The 17607-nt window shown below is 33.8% G+C and overlaps 1 long non-coding RNA gene across 35 annotated transcripts in view; it reads right to left on the reverse strand.

The window, feature by feature from the left end:
• LOC123793462 (uncharacterized) overlaps window positions 1-17607 on the reverse strand; it is a 191377-nt gene that overhangs the window by 34778 nt on the left and 138992 nt on the right. For 32 of the 35 annotated variants that reach the window (XR_015725537.1, XR_015725568.1, XR_015725567.1 and 29 more), the window contains 2 exons: window positions 13351-13474; window positions 12256-12512 (listed from right to left, as the gene is read on the reverse strand). This is a non-coding gene — a long non-coding RNA (uncharacterized LOC123793462). Of the gene's footprint in view, window positions 1-12255; window positions 12513-13350; window positions 13475-17483; window position 17607 lie in introns of all 35 variants that reach the window. The other 3 variants (XR_015725534.1, XR_015725542.1, XR_015725543.1) reach the window with 3 other exon arrangements.

Here is a 17607-nt window from a genome sequence, read left to right on the forward strand (position 1 = left end):
TTTTAAAGAAAGAAGGAATATACTGAAAGGATTTTAGGGTAGTTTACAGCATCAATAGGAGTGGTGGAGAAAGAGGCCTAAGAAATTGGGCAGATTGGGCCTAAGAAATTGGGCAGAACATGGCTAGGAATGCAACCCACCCCACACAAATCAGCCTAAGTAGAACCATCTGGTAAGAACCACTATTTCCACTGACAGATATGTACCATAACTTGCAGTGTAGATGGTTGCTAGAACTTAACAGCACCATTTGCAAGGTACTCTTGGTAACTGAATATTGCTACCACCACTTCTGCAGCTACCCACACAGTGAATTTCTACCATCCTTATTCTTGTGTTACTAATTATTAAATAAACATGGTGGGTAGATGTGTCTGATTGGCTGACTCAGGTCATGTGCTTACACCAAACATAAATATTTGGCTGAGAGAGCTACTCTCATGAGAGATGAATTCTGCTACACAACAAGACTCATACAGTGAGGAAAATTCCAAACACAAAAGGGATATCATCTGAATGCAAGGCAGCAATCATATGATGATTGTCTAATACAATTAAGAAAATTAAGTTTCCAATACAACTAAATTGAAAGGTTCTGATTCTCTTCCAAGGACTGAGGTGTGGCAGGTATCTGGCTATGAGAATTTTAAGACTTCATATGCTACAATCTGAGTCTTAGGAAGAAGGTAGTTCCTTAGCTTTGCTGAGCTTCTAACATAAATAACATGAAGTTTCTGCAACACATCTAGCTGTCTGCCATCCATATGCATTAGCCCTTGCCATCGCTCTATCCGCCATTATTCCTAGGATATATCTGATACTCATTCCTTCTTCCAATACCACTTCAGACTTTTCTTCTTTCTGAAGCCATTCTTAATGCTTAGAAGCTACTAACTGCATAGGCTAGGGTGAATCTCTCTAGAGAGTGTTCACAAGTTGAGAACAGTGATGCCCATCTCCTTTGTATTTGTAACCTCAGCACCTCACACTGAGTCTGAAACATAACAAACTGCTCTTTAAAGGCCTCCCATGTAACTGAGTAGAATTTGAAAGGGGAACATATTTCATTGGGTTGCTCTTGGTCTGGATTTAGTACTGACTAAGAAGAAAACACAATTACTAGGAGTGAGAGAGGGGAGAAATATCTTAAACTAAATAATTGATGTTAGTATTTTTATGGGAAATAGGTTGAGTATTTTCCAAACTCCCCATTGCCAGATTAAATTTTATCTCTCTTTTTTTTTTCCTTTGTGTTTGCACTGAACTAAAATATCAGAGGAAAAAATACCAATGGAAATAATTCAATATAATTATTTGCCACTGACTCTTTGCTTGGAATTATTTTTCTATTGATCTATTGTATGTTACACTCAGAAGAGAAAGTTTGCCCTGAGATAGTACATCATGCTGGTTATTGATCTGCTGTGATGTACTGCTTCAGTCACTCAGTGCTCATTTATGAACAGTGCATTTCTACCATCAGGGACACTTTTGTGTTCAATTCCTACAGCTTCATGAATCTCCTAAAAATCCCTTCCTTCAATGAACATATATTATGACTATACAGATGTGGCTCTTGATGGAATTTCCAGAAGCTGCACTTCAGAAATATAGCTAGTACTCAAACAATAAGCACATAAAGATCTGAGAATGAAGTTAAATAATAATAAATTCTGCAGGCTATTTATTCTTTCTAATGTACTCAGAACATTCTTGATCATCTCTTTGAAACTAGTACAAGTATCTCTTAAAATGAAATTACTCTACATTTTTACTAACCAACGCATGTCTAAGGCTTGTCCACAATTTATCTTACATTTGTACACACATTTTCATTGACTATAAATAATGCAGTACCCACACTGTGCCTTACAATTAGTAGGTGATTATAAATATTCTTTTTTTTAATGGTTTAAATTAAATATTAAGTCACCAATCAGGCAGATTTCACAAGAGAACTATTTTCTCCCTCAGTTTAAAATTAACAGCATCAACACATTGGATATTTGAAAAAAAAAATGTTTCTAGAAAAGCATACACACTATGAGTTAAAATATACTTGTCTATTAAAAGTTTTGATATGATACACTACATTTTATTAATTTATTTTAGCACTATTTCTCATACAAACATTTCATAGCCTTCCTTTTTAAGTTCTTAGTAATAAAATGGCACAAACTACCATAGGGCAATGATAGTCTGTTTTGCTTCTCCACATGCTGCTCTATCACCTCTATCAACAAATAATTTTCCAAAGAAATTACTTCTTTTTTCGGTCTCAAGAGTTTTTTTCTCCAAAAGAGTGTTGAAAACCTTATCAACAAACATTCCCCTGACTATAGCATTAATGAATGTCATAACCCACAGATCCAGGACATGTAGGTTGGACAAATCAGCTAGTTCTATTTTTTTTCCTTATATAATAAAAGAAAATTAAAATTAAAAAGTCTAAAGCAAGAGTTCATCCTTTAATTATTTTTTCAATAACTATGTAAGCTCTTCTTATTATAAAGAGGATAAAGACGGTTGGCTATAATTTACTTTTCCAATTTAGAGTTCCAAATATTATGTTATAGTGTATACAATAGTGCAGAGGAAGGATTGCAATAAGACATATCAGCTAGATATAAACTTAAGTTATCTATCCAAAAGTCAGCTAGTGACACCAAAAATACTAAAAGTCATTTATCCTATAAGGCATGGTTAATAAAATACACTGAGTTATTAAGGACAATTGAATCTGTTAGCATGAGTCACTTTATATAAACAGTTATATATCTTTATTTGAACATAGGAAATCCTAATGGCTAACTCATATCCAGATTTAATAAATAATGGAAGATTTGGTTTCATATACAAAATTAAATTAGTTTGTAACTCATGAAAAAATTAGAAAAATAAACTCTGATAAATATTTTAGAATTGACTGCAAACTTTTTAATGTTATAAACCTAAGTAAGTTGTAAATTCATAAAAAAGCGTAAAGCTGATTTTGTAAAATAATAATTTAATATTAATTTTGTGAAGGTCTTTCTAAACATTTAAGAAAAGGATTGATTCATAAGATTGAATACATACGTAGTGAACTAATCTATTTTCAAAAGACTGCCCTAAATATGAAACAGAAATGACAATTTGAAGGAAAGATCTTTTTGCCATAAATGGAAAATAAATCAACATAAACTTCTTAGAACAAAAGTAAAATTAACTATAGATAAGCACACACAGACACACACACATACTCATACACACGTATATGTAAGTCAGGATACTAATATAATAATGTTATCAGGCAAATTTAAATTAAGTTTCATGCCTGAAAGTCTATGAATACCACCAAAATTTGGAATAAATTGTTGCTTAGATAAATGGCTAGCTAATAAAATCTGCTTAGATTAATTATTAACTTGGAATAAATGAGTTTATATATGTACATATAAATGCCTATATGTGTGTAATACATATCTATAGTGTCTCTGTATATATGCAGAGATATACATATGTGTATATATCAGTATTTATTCATGTGTATATAGGAATATATAAAAATGTATGTTTGTGTGTGTGTATTTATGCTTGCACACAAAAATTCCCTAAAAAAATAGCTAATAAAAATGTTTAAAATTAGATTGTGGAGATGGTCACACAACTCCACGCATATACTAAAAATCATTGATTTGGTTTGATAAATTAATTGTATAGGACACGAATTATATCTCAGTACAGTTGTTTTTGAGAAAAAGAAAGAAAAAGAAAACTTCTAGACTGTCACCTCTTGATATTCAAAAAAAGTGCAGTCAAGAGTTATAATTTATTTTTCTATAAACTCTAAAGACAAAGAAAAATGTGAGAGACTTTTACAATAAATATTGGGATCTGGAAAGCAGGTGAAAAATTGCAAATTATTCAGTGAAGTTAAGGATGTTGAATCTAAGCTAGCAGTGAGGAAAGCCAAAAAGTTAACTGATCTGCCCTAGAAACTTCAGGAAGTGGGAGAATTGGAATACACCCAAAATGTTAGGGAAGATGGTCTTAAATCTAAAGAAATGTTTTAGAGTTTAAGTCACGCTTGGATATCCAGATCGCCTCAATTTATCAGTTGGTAAATCATTCCATCCACGTTCTGGAGATAACTGTAAACTCATTCAAATACAGAGTATCGGGGCTAGCAGTCCAAAGGTGTAGCTCACAACAGTCTATACAGACTTCCAAACCACTTTCTCCTGTTCAGCTCTCAGAACAGAGATTTCACAAAGCTGTCATTAAGACTCTGGGAAATCTTAAGTCAATATATTACATCCAAGAAAGAGGAAATCTACCTATCTATCATCTATCTATCTATCTATCTATCTATCTATCTATCTATCTATCTATCATCTATCTATATCATTCAGACAATTTTTAAAAAGACATATAATTAAAATTATAGCACTGCTAAAAAAATAACACAAAAATTAGAAGGTACAGTGTTCAACAATTCATTAGTTGGATATAACACCCAGGGCTCATCACATCACGTGACCAAATAAAAAAAATTTAAAAAGTAAAAAAAAACAAAACAAAAAAAACTTTCTCCCTAAACAGGATTTATTACTGGATGAGGAAAAAAAAATTATAAGTTGTAATTGCGGGAAGGCTTACAAATTACAAATTTGTAATTACAAAAAGAGTACAAATTAATCAAAAATAGAAAAAGATGTGCAAAATTTAAAACAAGATATTATTTAAAACAAAGTTTAATGGATTAGCTCTGGAGTTCCAACATCTAAATACTAGGACTACACCCCCAAAAACATCATGTAAATAAAACAAAACAAAAAAACTTTCTCCCTAAACAGGATTTATTACTGGATGAGGAAAAAAAATTATAAGTTGGGGCTCCTGGGTAGTGCAGTCGTTAAGCGTCTGCCTTCGGCTCAGGGCGTGATCCTGGTGTTCCGGGATCGAGTCCCACATTGGGCTCCTCCGCTGGGAGCCTGCTTCTTCCTCTCCCACTCCCCTGCTTGTGTTCCCTCTCTCACTGGCTGTCTCTCTGTCACATAAATAAATAAAATCTTTAAAAAAAATTATAAGTTGCAATTGCGGGAAGGCTTACAAATTACAAGTTTGTAATTACAGAGTACAAATTAATCAAAAATAGAAAAAGATATGCAAAATTTAAAACAAAATATTATTTAAAACTAAGTTTAATGGATTAGCTCTAGAGTTCCAACATCTAAATACTAGGACTACACCCCCCCCCCCAAAAAAAAGTCATATAATGAAATTTTAGAGCACTATAAACCAAAAGAACCTCTTCAAAACTCCAGAGAAAAATTTTAAAAAATGAAGGAAGAAAAAAAAATATGAATCATTGAACTCTACCTCTGAAAATAATAATACATTATATTTTAAGTAGTTGAATTAAAATAAAAGTAAATCAAATTTAAGAAAAAATGAAGGAAGAAACAGGTCTCAGAATGGTATCTGCATTCTAATTAGAAACAATGGAAATGAGGCAGGCATGCTTTCACTGTTCAACATTTGCAATCTGTCACCCATGTGGCTGGTAAGATCACACTCGAGACAATTGGCCCTCTGTACAGGCTGAATATCATCTTCAAGATTCATCCTTTTAGAGCTGGCAGTATTTGCCAATGTTGTTTATTTTAGTCTTAAAATTCTTCTTTTTTTAAAGATTTTATTAATTTATTTTAGAAAGAGAGAAAGTGCAAGCTGGGGGAGGAGCAGACAGGGAGAAGGAGAGATAATCTGAAGCAGACTATGCTGAGCACGGAGGTGGACAACCGTGCTGGATCCCACAAACTCGACATCATGACTTCAGCCGAAACCTAGAGTCAGTTGCTTAAGGAACTGAGCCACCCAGGCACCCCTAATCTGAAAATTCTTATCTCTCAAGTACTTCTTCCTGTGTACCTGTCTCAGTTACGACAGGCTAAGTCACTGTGCAGGAACAAGAACACTAATACCTCAGTGGGTCACAACTCAGGTTTCTTTCTCCTCTTCCTAAATGTCCATCTGATTCAGTTTTAGCTCTGTGTATGGTGAACCTCACTCAGAAATCTGGATTGACAAAGCATCCTTCACTGGGAATAGGGAAAATGGAGGAGCATATGTTGGTTCTTAAAGCTACCACCCAAGGATATTACATGCCACCTCTCCACAGATCCAGAAGCTAAAAGAAGTCGTATCTGTGATCCTGGGGAACACAGCCTGGGATGTATAATCCTTTTCCTTGGAGGGGCACTGAATCCTTATGAACAGTGGTGGTATCTACCAGATCCACATTTCTACTCCTTGATAAAAAATTCAACTTCTAAGGAGGGCACATATTGCATGGAGCACTGGGTGTTATACGCAAACAATGAATCATGGAACACTACATCAAAAACTATGGTGACTAACATAATATAATAAAAAAAATTAAAAATTCAACTTCTATAAAATTATTTTGTCTCAAACTCAGTATATCAAAAATTGAAATTTTTAAAGATTTTATCTGTTTATTTGAGAGAGAGAGAAAGCCAGCAAGTGAGAGAGCATGAAAGCTCAAGCATGGTAGGGTGAGAGAGGGAAAGGGAGAAGCAGGCTCCCCATGGAGCAGGGAGCCCAATGAGGGGTCCCACCCCAGGACCCTGGGATCACGACCTGAGCCAAAGGCAGACACTTAACTGACTGAGCCACCCAGACACCCCAAAAATTGAACTTTCAAGTCCATTTTTAAAACAAGTCATTTTTGCCTTCATAATTTCTTAATGGCACATTTTTAAATCACCCACACAGCCTTGAAATATTTTTCTTTTTTTTCAATATTAAACCAATGTATTACTCTATATTTTGTACTTCTAAAATCACCAACATCTTTTTTATCATTACAACTATTAAATAACAAGAACAATACATTTTGAAAATGAAGGAAAAATTTATGTTTCATTTTCTATGTGTGAGGCACACAATTTTTAAACATTCTTCAAAACATCTTTTATCATCATCATAAAAACTAAAACAGATACTATTATAATCACCTTATTACATAGGATGAACTAGTTTGTTTCTCCCTTCATTTATGGTCCAACCACAAATTTTAATCCTTCTTCCATGTTTCTCTTCTGGACTCTTGAAAGCTGCATAGCAGCTTTCATATTTTTCAGGCAAACAAATGGATCTTAAAAACTGATATCATATTAATTCTCTAAAATTATATTTTTTCTAATATTATATCCTACTCAAAATCCTCCACTGGCTGTCCATATCTATCTGTATTTAATATATTTTATCCGTACCACATTTAAGATCATCCAAAATATGGCCTGGACTTCCTTCCCATTCATATCTCACTATACCTCAATTTGTACAAACTGGTCCAACTTCACTTCTCTAAATATATTTTCTGCATCCTGAACATTACTTAAATTCTTCTTCACTTGGAACACCTTTTCTTCTTTGTTTCAAGTCTCAGTGATTAGAAATGGTCATTTTTAAAAGTTATGGTGAACAAAAAGAGAACAAGCTACTGTATTCTGTGTCATCCAAAATTTAATTTTTACGTTTTTTATATGTACATGGTATAAACTATTATGCATTATTCTATTCTTTTATTTATAGCTTTTTTTACCCTACAATTTTACTACCATGATAACATGTTCCCTATATTTTAGGAAAAAGTAACACATAATCAAAATGCTATTCATTTTCTAAGTTCTTCTGTAATAACCACCTTTCCAGACCTCTCAGCTCACTGTAATCACCTTAGGAAATAGATCACTCTTCCTTGTTTTCTATTATTTAAGTATTTGTCTAATTTCCTATGAAAGATCTCAAAATCCTTGAGAAGGGAGGATGCCTTTCCTCTCTATATGCCTCCTCTATCTCATAACACCAGGTTTTATGTGAAGAAGTCTGTCACAAAAAGTTTTTGAAATGTAAATTTAATGAATTGAATAAAATATAAGCAATTAATTTGTATGTGGTAATGAGATGATTAATTATCTAAGGACAAAACAAAAGCAGAATGCATGTTTCTTCTTAAAATGGTATTTTGACTAGCATAAAGTAACTAGGCAGTAAAGTTAAAAACAATACAATGTTGGGGCCCCTGGGTGGCACAGGCAGTTGAGCATCCAACTCTTGGTTTTGTCTCAGGTCTGATCTCAGGGTCGTGAGATCCAGCCCCATGTTGGGCTCCATGCTCAGCGCAAAATCTGCTTGGGTTTTTCTCTCTCCCTCTGCCCCTTTCCCCCTCTAAAATAAATAAATACATCTTTTAAAAATGATACAATGTTATATGTTGAAGTAACAAGAGATTTAAAAGTGATAATTAATCAAAAGATAAAATTGATTAAGTAAAGACTTAAAATGTATTGAAATGAAAGCTAGGACAGTCTTTTAAGACCACTTCAAACAAATGAGACTCTCAGAATGTCAGTATTTTTAATGTGAACTTTTCCCTATAATTGAGAAAGATTTGTTCATTTGAGGGAAATAAAAAAGAACAATAAGCAGAGTTGAAAGATTTTATAGAGCATCATGAAATAAACGTCAGAAACAGTGATTCACATACACTCCCCATATGCTAATTTACATATGAGTAGTGTGTGTTGCATATATCAAATTTTGTGACATTTATTTCAGGAAGCATTGTAAAACTTTCAACTCTGGTTATAGCACTCACTTTGAATTTTATCTCAATGATGGCGTCACTGCTGAATGGAATAATAGTACAGAAATCATTGCATATATTTCTGTTCCTATCGCCTTATGAATACATGAAGTTGTATATTTCTACATAATAATATTATCCCTTGTCAGTTGCATATTGAATATGATGACATTGAAACAAATGAAACATAAATATGTGTAATGTTTCTTGATACTTCATCAAATCTCAAGGTACATCTGCAATAAAAACTGAAATTAAAATATCAATGGGAAAAAGTTCCCTCTGGACTGTAGTATATTAAGGGGGGAGGAAATTGCATTTAAACTATATTCTGAATACCTTATTTCAAAAGTATCTAATAATGTAAATATCTAATATATCTCTATTTGTTAAAATATAAATCATTCCTAGTGAACTTTATAAATAAGACCATTTAAATTTCATTTGTTTACGTTAAGTTTCATTTAAAAAAATGATTCCATGTTTTGAGTTATAGGAAAGAGCAAACACTGCAAGGTATTACATCTTTAACAATTCATTATTATTAAATGGCCCAAAACTGAATGTTAGGAATCAGACCCCTCACAAAAGGAATAGAAATTAATGATATATTTCTTATTAGTTAAGTTTCTTTATGACAATTCTTAGCTTAGTTGAAAAAAAGTAGTTTTCAGATCATATGCCAAAGGAAAATCAGAGTTTATAACCAAAATCCTATAGCTGGATTAACTTCTGTTGTGGTGACATGACTAGAAATCTATAATTACCCAAATGCTTTATATTTATGCCTTCCAAGCTACTTGCTCATTTTTGCTTTCTTTGAACATAATACAGTATCCTGATTCAAAAGAAAAGATATTTGGTGCTATTCAGGGATTAGTAGAGGTTTAAATGTTAATACTCTGCAATACTATTTCTTCTGAAGAATTCTCATTTAAATTCTTACAGGGGCCCTCAGAGTATATGCTGTGCTTAAAAAGGGCATTTGTGGAAAAAAATACTATCTTGGGAATGCAAAATGCAACACACCACAATAATCTTTGAACATTACAGCACTCTGCCTTTTACAGTGTTCTGAATATAGCAGACTTAGTAAATACAGCTTAATGGATATATTTTATTTAAGCAAATATTTACCAGAAGGTAAAATATTATTTTATTCCTTTTTTGATTATTTATATGTATAAAATATAATTTCAGTATTAGTAAAAGGAAAGATCAACTTTCTTAACATTAATATATAGGATAAGAAATTTCAAATAAGATTTATTTTAAGCAGATTGAAAGCACTCTCTTTGTCTCTCTCCCTCTCTCCTTCCTTCCTACTCTCCTGCCTTCCCTTCCTCACTCTCTTGTTTGGCTCCCTCCTTCCTTTCTTTTCCCCTTTATTTTTCTTCCATTCTATTTTGTTATCATACTTTGTTAATATGAATGGAGACATGGTATCTTAATTCAAGAAGAAATATTCTCTGTAAGAGGAATGTTTATTGTCCATGGATTTTTTTAAAAAAAATCACTCCTTAATTTTCACTTACGTCTTTGTGGTTCTCTGAAAATGTATTATAATTTTCCATTGTTCTGTGTGCCTTGGAAAATGAAAATTCATAGAGAAAATAAGTTCTCTTCTCGGCTTTTCTGTAGTTCATATCAGAATCTAATTTTTGCTCTATTCTGAGATTAATATAATTCTCCAAACAGCATATGAGGCAAGAACAAGTTTGGGAATATCTTTGGGGAGTCTTGGGATTCCTGGGCAAGTTAGACTGGAGCCTTAGGACTACCTTTGCATTTAACAATATGCCAAACAGTGTGTACCACTTCGCTTCCAGATAACTCAAAGGTTACAAGAGCAAATGCATTTCTTTAAACCCTCAATTACTTTGTTGATTGGTTTGTCAATTTCAGCTCAACCTACAACAGACATGTCGTGTCATTTGGATTTTAAAATTATATATATATATATATAGTATATATATATTTTTTTTAACAATTTCTCTAGTTTATAAATAGAACACTAGAATCCAGTATGGCTAAGGTATGCATCCACTGTTACATATTTGGTTAAAGACAAGAGTTAGGTTAATGTAACATTTCCTGACACCCACTCCATTGCATTTTCTTATCTATAATCTTTATATCTTTTTCCAGTTTTTACATTAGCTGTAGAAATAAAGGATAGTCCATGAAAGGTAATAGCTCTCAGCTTTATACTGAAAACATTCTCTTTTCTGGAAAAGCATAAATTTTAACAACCCAAGTGATGGGGTCTTTGAGTGACAGCACAGCAAGGCTCAGCAGACCCATGGACTGCCAAATAAGGTAACCACTTCTTTGGCCATCGGTAATGGCAGTTCAAAGTTATGAAAATATCTGTAGAAGAAACTAGCATATGCCAATTTATTAATAGAAACATATGTGTATCCCTTACCAATATAAATAATAGCTTTTTTCCCACTTTTTTCTCTACACATTACTCTTCAACCATGAGCACAATATTATCTTTCATCTATAAGAAATCTCCTTGTCCTAACAAAAAAGAAAAAAGAAAAAAGAAATCTCCTTGTCCTAGTATTTCCGAGGTTCACATTCCCATTGGGTCTAACAAATATGCCTTTCAAATTAACAGGGGAGGGAGAACTATATCTTTTAACATATTCTACCTATATATGTGGCCCATGAGAAATAACTTAGATATTCTGAATGATAATGTGGCTAATGAACAACATTGGCAGAAACATACGATATAAAAATTGAGTTTATCTGCTAATAAAACACAAATTTAAAAAATGAGTAATTGGAGTTATTCTCGAATCCCCTACTCAAAATGGAATAATGACTATGTTACTAATAGCATCTAAATTACTAGCAAGAGAGAAAGAGAGCAGAGTAAACCAAAGTTAACACATGAAAGAAGTCTTTGCCCTTTCTCACCATTTAAGCTTTTGGACTCCATATGAAAAAGTAGTCAACAAGTTGAGACACTGGTACCAATCCCAAAAGGTAAGACAATCTCACTTCCAGAGTATTGTGTGGTGAACAAACGCTGTTTCAAAGGTCAGTGTAACAATGAAATATGACTGTTGTCGCCAGAGAACATGAAGACAACGAAGTTGACATTGATGAAGAGCAAAGGTTATATGCCACTGAAACCTTGACCCAAGCTTGTCTAAATAAAATACATGACCATCTTGAGCTACTCTTTTCATGTTACAGTGTTTCTCACCCACATTCATAAATCAAACCTAATCAGAACATAAGAGAGTAATGATCTAAAATGCAGTGACAATAATGTGTCTGATTCTTCCAAATCAATGTAAATTTCTTGTGAATTGCTGTGTGATTTTAGGAGCTATAGAGAAAAAAATTCTTGCATTTTAAACACCTAATGATTATGTTTTATAAAATCCCCACCATAGTGCTTTGCACACAAAAGGTGCTCAATATTGTAAGACTTTAGTACACAAATAACTACTGGTGTTGAAACTACTCTGATCCCATTATAACACCAAATTTATCTTCAGTTCTATATTAATGATCTATTTCAGGATGAGTTATATATATATATTATACTTTCTCAAACATTTTACTTTTCTTACCTTTGTAAGTTGGTTCTTTTCAAAGCACATGATTCTCTTTTACGTTCTTCTTGCTTAAATTATACTTTATTTTTTTTTCAAAATTCAACTCATCTAGGGGTGCCTGGGTGGCTCAGTTGTTAAGCTTCTGCTTTCGGCTCAGGGTGTGATCCCAGCGTTCTGGGATCGAGCCCCACATCCGGCTTCTCCACTGGGAGCCTGCTTCTTCCTCTCCCACTCCCCCCGCTTGTGTTCCCTCTCTCGCTGGCTGTCTTGCTCTGTCAAGTAAATAAATAAAATCTTAAAAAAACAAAAAACAAAACAAAACAAAAAAAACAAAATTCAACTCATCTAAATTATCCATTAAACTTTCTGTGTCTTCAAAACTGAGATTCTAGAATTGTGTTGTCTCAACCAAGTTGTAACAGAATAGACTCATCTTATGAAACTTTAACCTTCTTATTTCCTTGCTGTTTGTATTACTTATGTCCATTAATGATTTCTTATGAGTATAACAATATATACAGTATGTACAAAGTGAGCTTTATTAGTAAATACTAACCATTCATTGAACATTCATGTTTTGTAATACTTTGTGCAAGGCAAACATGCAAGGGAAAGACAGGATTGTTGAGAGACTGCCTGGGGTGACCAAATGAATAGAAGCTTTAATAATGTTTGAGATAATGTGCTATCTGATATTCTGGTCATTGGGTTTCAATCAGTAGGTCTGCTATAAGAATCTTGGTGTTAAGAGTTCTTAATTCAATTTTTAAAAACACATAAAAATAAGAAAGAAAGAGGAAATTAGTATGGGGAGCCTGGGTGGTGCAGTCGTTAAGCGTCTGCCTTCCCCTCAGGGAGTGATCCGGCGTTATGGGATCGAGCCCCACATCAGGCTCCTCCGCTATGAGCCTGCTTCTTCCTCTCCCACTCCCCCTGCTTGTGTACCCTCTCTCGCTGGCTGTCTCTATCTCTGTCAAATAAATAAATAAAATCTTAAAAAAAAAAAAAGAGGAAATTAGTAATAGTACTGAAAGTTATAACTATCCGGCAACACTGTTGCAATTTATTTGATATTTGATCACATTCCCTTAGTAGTATCTTCTTTGTTACCTTTTTTATCTTCTCATGGTTTTCTGGAATGTCAGCTTGGGAAGAAAACTGTGAAGCAATCATGGCTTATCCACTCTCCCAGTATTTCTAAACTTGTACAATAGAACACCTTTGATTTATAATCCTGTAATCCAAAAATACACTATATGGTCAACTAAGCTTGAGAAATAGTGCACACTCCATCCCTCTGTTGGAGATTCATAACCTTTATGTGGACATCAAGGCTTCTGAGATGTATTTTTATTTTACAAAGACATGCACAGCCAGACATATGTTTGATCTAGATACTATCTCAACTCTTTAGCAATATTAACCCATTTAAACGTAGAACAAACCTACGAGTGCTACTATAATTATCCCCATTGTGTATAAGAAAGGATGAGACATTAAATAATTTTTCAAGATCACAAAACAAGGTAAGATTGAACTGGATTTGTAGGCCCTCTGACTCCAGAGTCCATGTTCTTACTCTTGTTTAAACCAAGCTGCAATTTCAATGTTAGCTCCTTCCACAGATTTATAGCCTGACTGGTCATTATCTTCTGTAACTCAGTTGGAAGCCAATTTTTGCTTCAAGTTAGATTTTTTATAATGATAATTAATAGGTTATTTTTAATTGCAAAATGGAAAAAAAATGTGGAATGACTATAATGGGCTACAGATGAGATTTAGCCAGACTGCACGTTTGTGGTTTAAAAAATCAGCACTTGGTAGCATTGATCCTATTCTATTATAGGCAAAAATCAGCCAGGGAAAAAGATCCAAGTTGGGTGGTTTTTTTTTCCAATACCTTTATATCATATACCTGGTCTGCCACACCCATTATTAAAGACATATATACGTATCTGCATGTACACACACACATGAACACCCATATATTTAGTATACAAGGTTTTAAATCTTTCAGTGAAAATTTACATATCAGGATACACACACACAACACACACACACACACACACACACACACACACACACACACACACGCATATATATCCCACAATATTCATGCCAAATTTCATCTGTGGGATACTACCAGAATATCTCTCTTCTCATCCATCACCTACCCTCTCCTTAAAGCCTTCCCTGACCAACTTAAAAAAAAAAAAAAGTGAACTCTATTAGGTTCTGAGTTTGTTTTATGTTTGTTTTTGGAAAATTGATGTATACATTGTTTCTGTATCCAGATTTTGTGTTTAAGAAAGGCAAAAAGCATTACTTACCTTCCTGCTGTCACACTCTTAGCAGCAAGTGCAATAGTGTGCATAATTAAGTTAATTAAGTAAATGATTTTATTCCTTGAATGCATCTATCATAAACTACTTTGGGAAATGCTTAACTATATTGCAAGAAAGTACTCCCATTTTTCTTTTGTTTAATCAATGTATTCCTTCGGTTAATCACTTTAAAACACTGAGTAGCTCTTTGTAATTGTATATGAAAATGAACCCGTTGTTATAAGCAAAGACATGTCTAGTGCGCATGGCTTTGCGTGTACATCCCAAATAGAAATATCAAAATGTGACACATTTATGTTGTTGATTTAGATATAATTTGTTCTTTATCCAAATTGCCTGCTTGCAATATATTATTTTAACATTGGTTTTAATCATGTTCTCTGATTTAGCTTTCTTAAAACATATAGATGTCATCACTAGAGAAAATGTCTTGAAAGTACCTTTCGCCTGAGCTCAATGATGTTTTTTTCTCATAAAATAACTTTCAAAAGACAGAGAGAGAGAGAAAAGAATGTGACTTAATATAGTGCAGGCCAGCCTACTGCTGCCATGAATGACAGATTCCTGGTGCCACGAGACTCTCTGGGAATTATAGCCATGTCAAGACTCTGGGTCGCAGAATAGCAAATAAAATGGCCCTTCAAGGTGAATCACTCAGCAAGTCAGTGTGTAAGTTTTTGCATTCCAAGACTTTGCTTAGGAAAACCTACTATCATGTAATTGCCTGCCACCATCTGTGACTATTTTGGAGAAATAGAAAATTCTCAAACTTAAGGGGAGCATGTAGAGATAAATAGTACTGGGTTACCCACAAAAACAGAGACAAAACCAATATCTCTTGTTTGTAATCAGCAAACATCCCCTTATTATCAGGCACTCAATAGACTTTTGCTATTTTTAAAGTCTAATACAATCAGAGGCAGAAAAAAAGAATTGCTTCTGAAACAGAATGCATCAGTCTCCTGCATTTTTTAAACCAATTTATCTCCTGAGATTTTAAGTTTCTGTCTAAAACAACATGGAAAAAATTGACACATTTATGTCATCAGCCAGGCTACATTTACTGACTTATTGATTAATCAAGCATGCGTGTGATAGGGAAGAGCAGTTTGGTTTCACCAGCAACTCTGGAAAATAATTCAAAATGAGTTAGACAGCCAACACATTTCTCACTAAGTCAATTAACATACGATTAATTGAAAAATGGTAAATAGGGCAAGAGTGCTGCTTTTACTTTCAGCTTGGAGGCAAGGGTCTGCTTGCAGAAGCACAGTCCATATTCCTTCGTAGTTGCTACTTGGTGTTACCAGTCACTGAAGTAATTGACCGTTTATTGCATCTGTTCAAAAATTCAGAGATACAGGGTCTAATAAAATGAGCATTTGTGTAATTACATTAGCTCTCAGACTCTTTTACTTCGAGACAACTGCCGTCCATCACATTGTCCTTTAATTTCTCAGTGTTTATTTTGATGATGTGGTATTCCAAAACCGATGTGGGGGTATTTCTTTTAATCTTGGGGTATTTGAAGTGGACATGTGATAAAATAGACATTTGTCACATTATAGAAACAATATAAGTGGGGGGGGGATCACTAAAGCTATCCTAGCAATAAATGGAAATAGCTCTAAAGTGTTACTAGTGGCAAAACAAGAAAATAAAATGACTTTTCCCTACAGTTCTTTTTAACAGATGAGAGCCCCTGTAGTCTGGTGAATGAAAGTCAACACATGTAGATATAATTATACTCTAATCTTCTTTACTGTGGTTAATTTCTAACTTAAACCATAAAGCACTGAAATGTGCCTTATTAAGAGACTTGCCCTTGAATCTTTGGAATCAAAGAGAAGAAAGTAATCACTACAACTTGCTAGCTGTGTTACTTCTGGCTTGTTACTTAAACATTCTGAGTTTCAATTTCTTTCCAGACTTGTTGTATGAATTAAATTATATCTCATGTTATATGGTGCATATGTATGTATGCTATCAATTGCAAGAATATGGGGAAATTATACATTGTATATTTTCTTTATGATATTTTATCTTATGAATTATTTTCCCACCTCTCTGTCAAGAATAGGCAGGAGCACCTGACTGGCTCAGTTGGTTAAGTGACTCTTGGTTTTGGCTCAGGTCATGATCTCAGGGTCTTGAGTTAAGCCCCCTTTTGGACTCCTGCTCAGCAGGGAGTCTGCTTGAGATCCCCTCCCTTTCCACCCCCCGACCCTCTCCCCACTTGTGTGCTCTCTCTCACTCTCTCTGTCTAAAATAAATAAATAAAATCTTTAAAAAAAGAAAAAAGAATAGTCAGTAGTAGAAACAAGGATTGCGTGTTTTCGATGGATGAAGTAATTATTACCCAATTTTTCAAGTAAATAAAGTTGATCTTTCCACATCTTTCTTCATGTTTAAAACTTTACCCTTAGTGAAATAAGTCAGAGAGACAAATACCATATGATTTCACTTAGATGTGGAATCTAAAAACAGCAACAACAACAAGAAAATTGAACTTACAGGTACAGAGAACACATTGGTAGTTGCCAGGGTGGGGGTGGGAGGAGTGAGGGGGAGACAAGAGAAATAGGAGAAGGGGATCAAAGGTGTAGACTTCCAGTTATAAAATGAGGGAGACCTAGGGAGATAATATACAGCATGGTAGCTATACTTAATAATACCATGCTGTATATTTGAAAATTGCTAAAAGAGTGGATGCTAAAACTTTCCATCACAAGAAAAAAAAATTAACTACATTAACTAGCCTTATTGTGGTGATCATTTCCCAAGTGATGCATATACCAAATCATTATGCTGTACACCTGAAACTAATATGATGTTATACGTCTCAATATAATGTTATACATCTCAATTGAAATAACACCACCAAAAATGAACTCTTACCTGTAGCTATTCTCCTGGTCCATCCATCCACCCATCCATCCATCTATCCATTTATTTCACACAAAAGTTTTAAGTAACATGCAGATGTCAGTTGGGTTTTTAGATGTCAAGATGGAATTTGAAC

Source organism: Ursus americanus, chromosome 8 (genome assembly GCF_024610735.1).
Source record: "Ursus americanus isolate L20-20 chromosome 8, mUrsAme1.1.p, whole genome shotgun sequence".
Lineage (NCBI taxonomy): Eukaryota > Metazoa > Chordata > Mammalia > Carnivora > Ursidae > Ursus > Ursus americanus.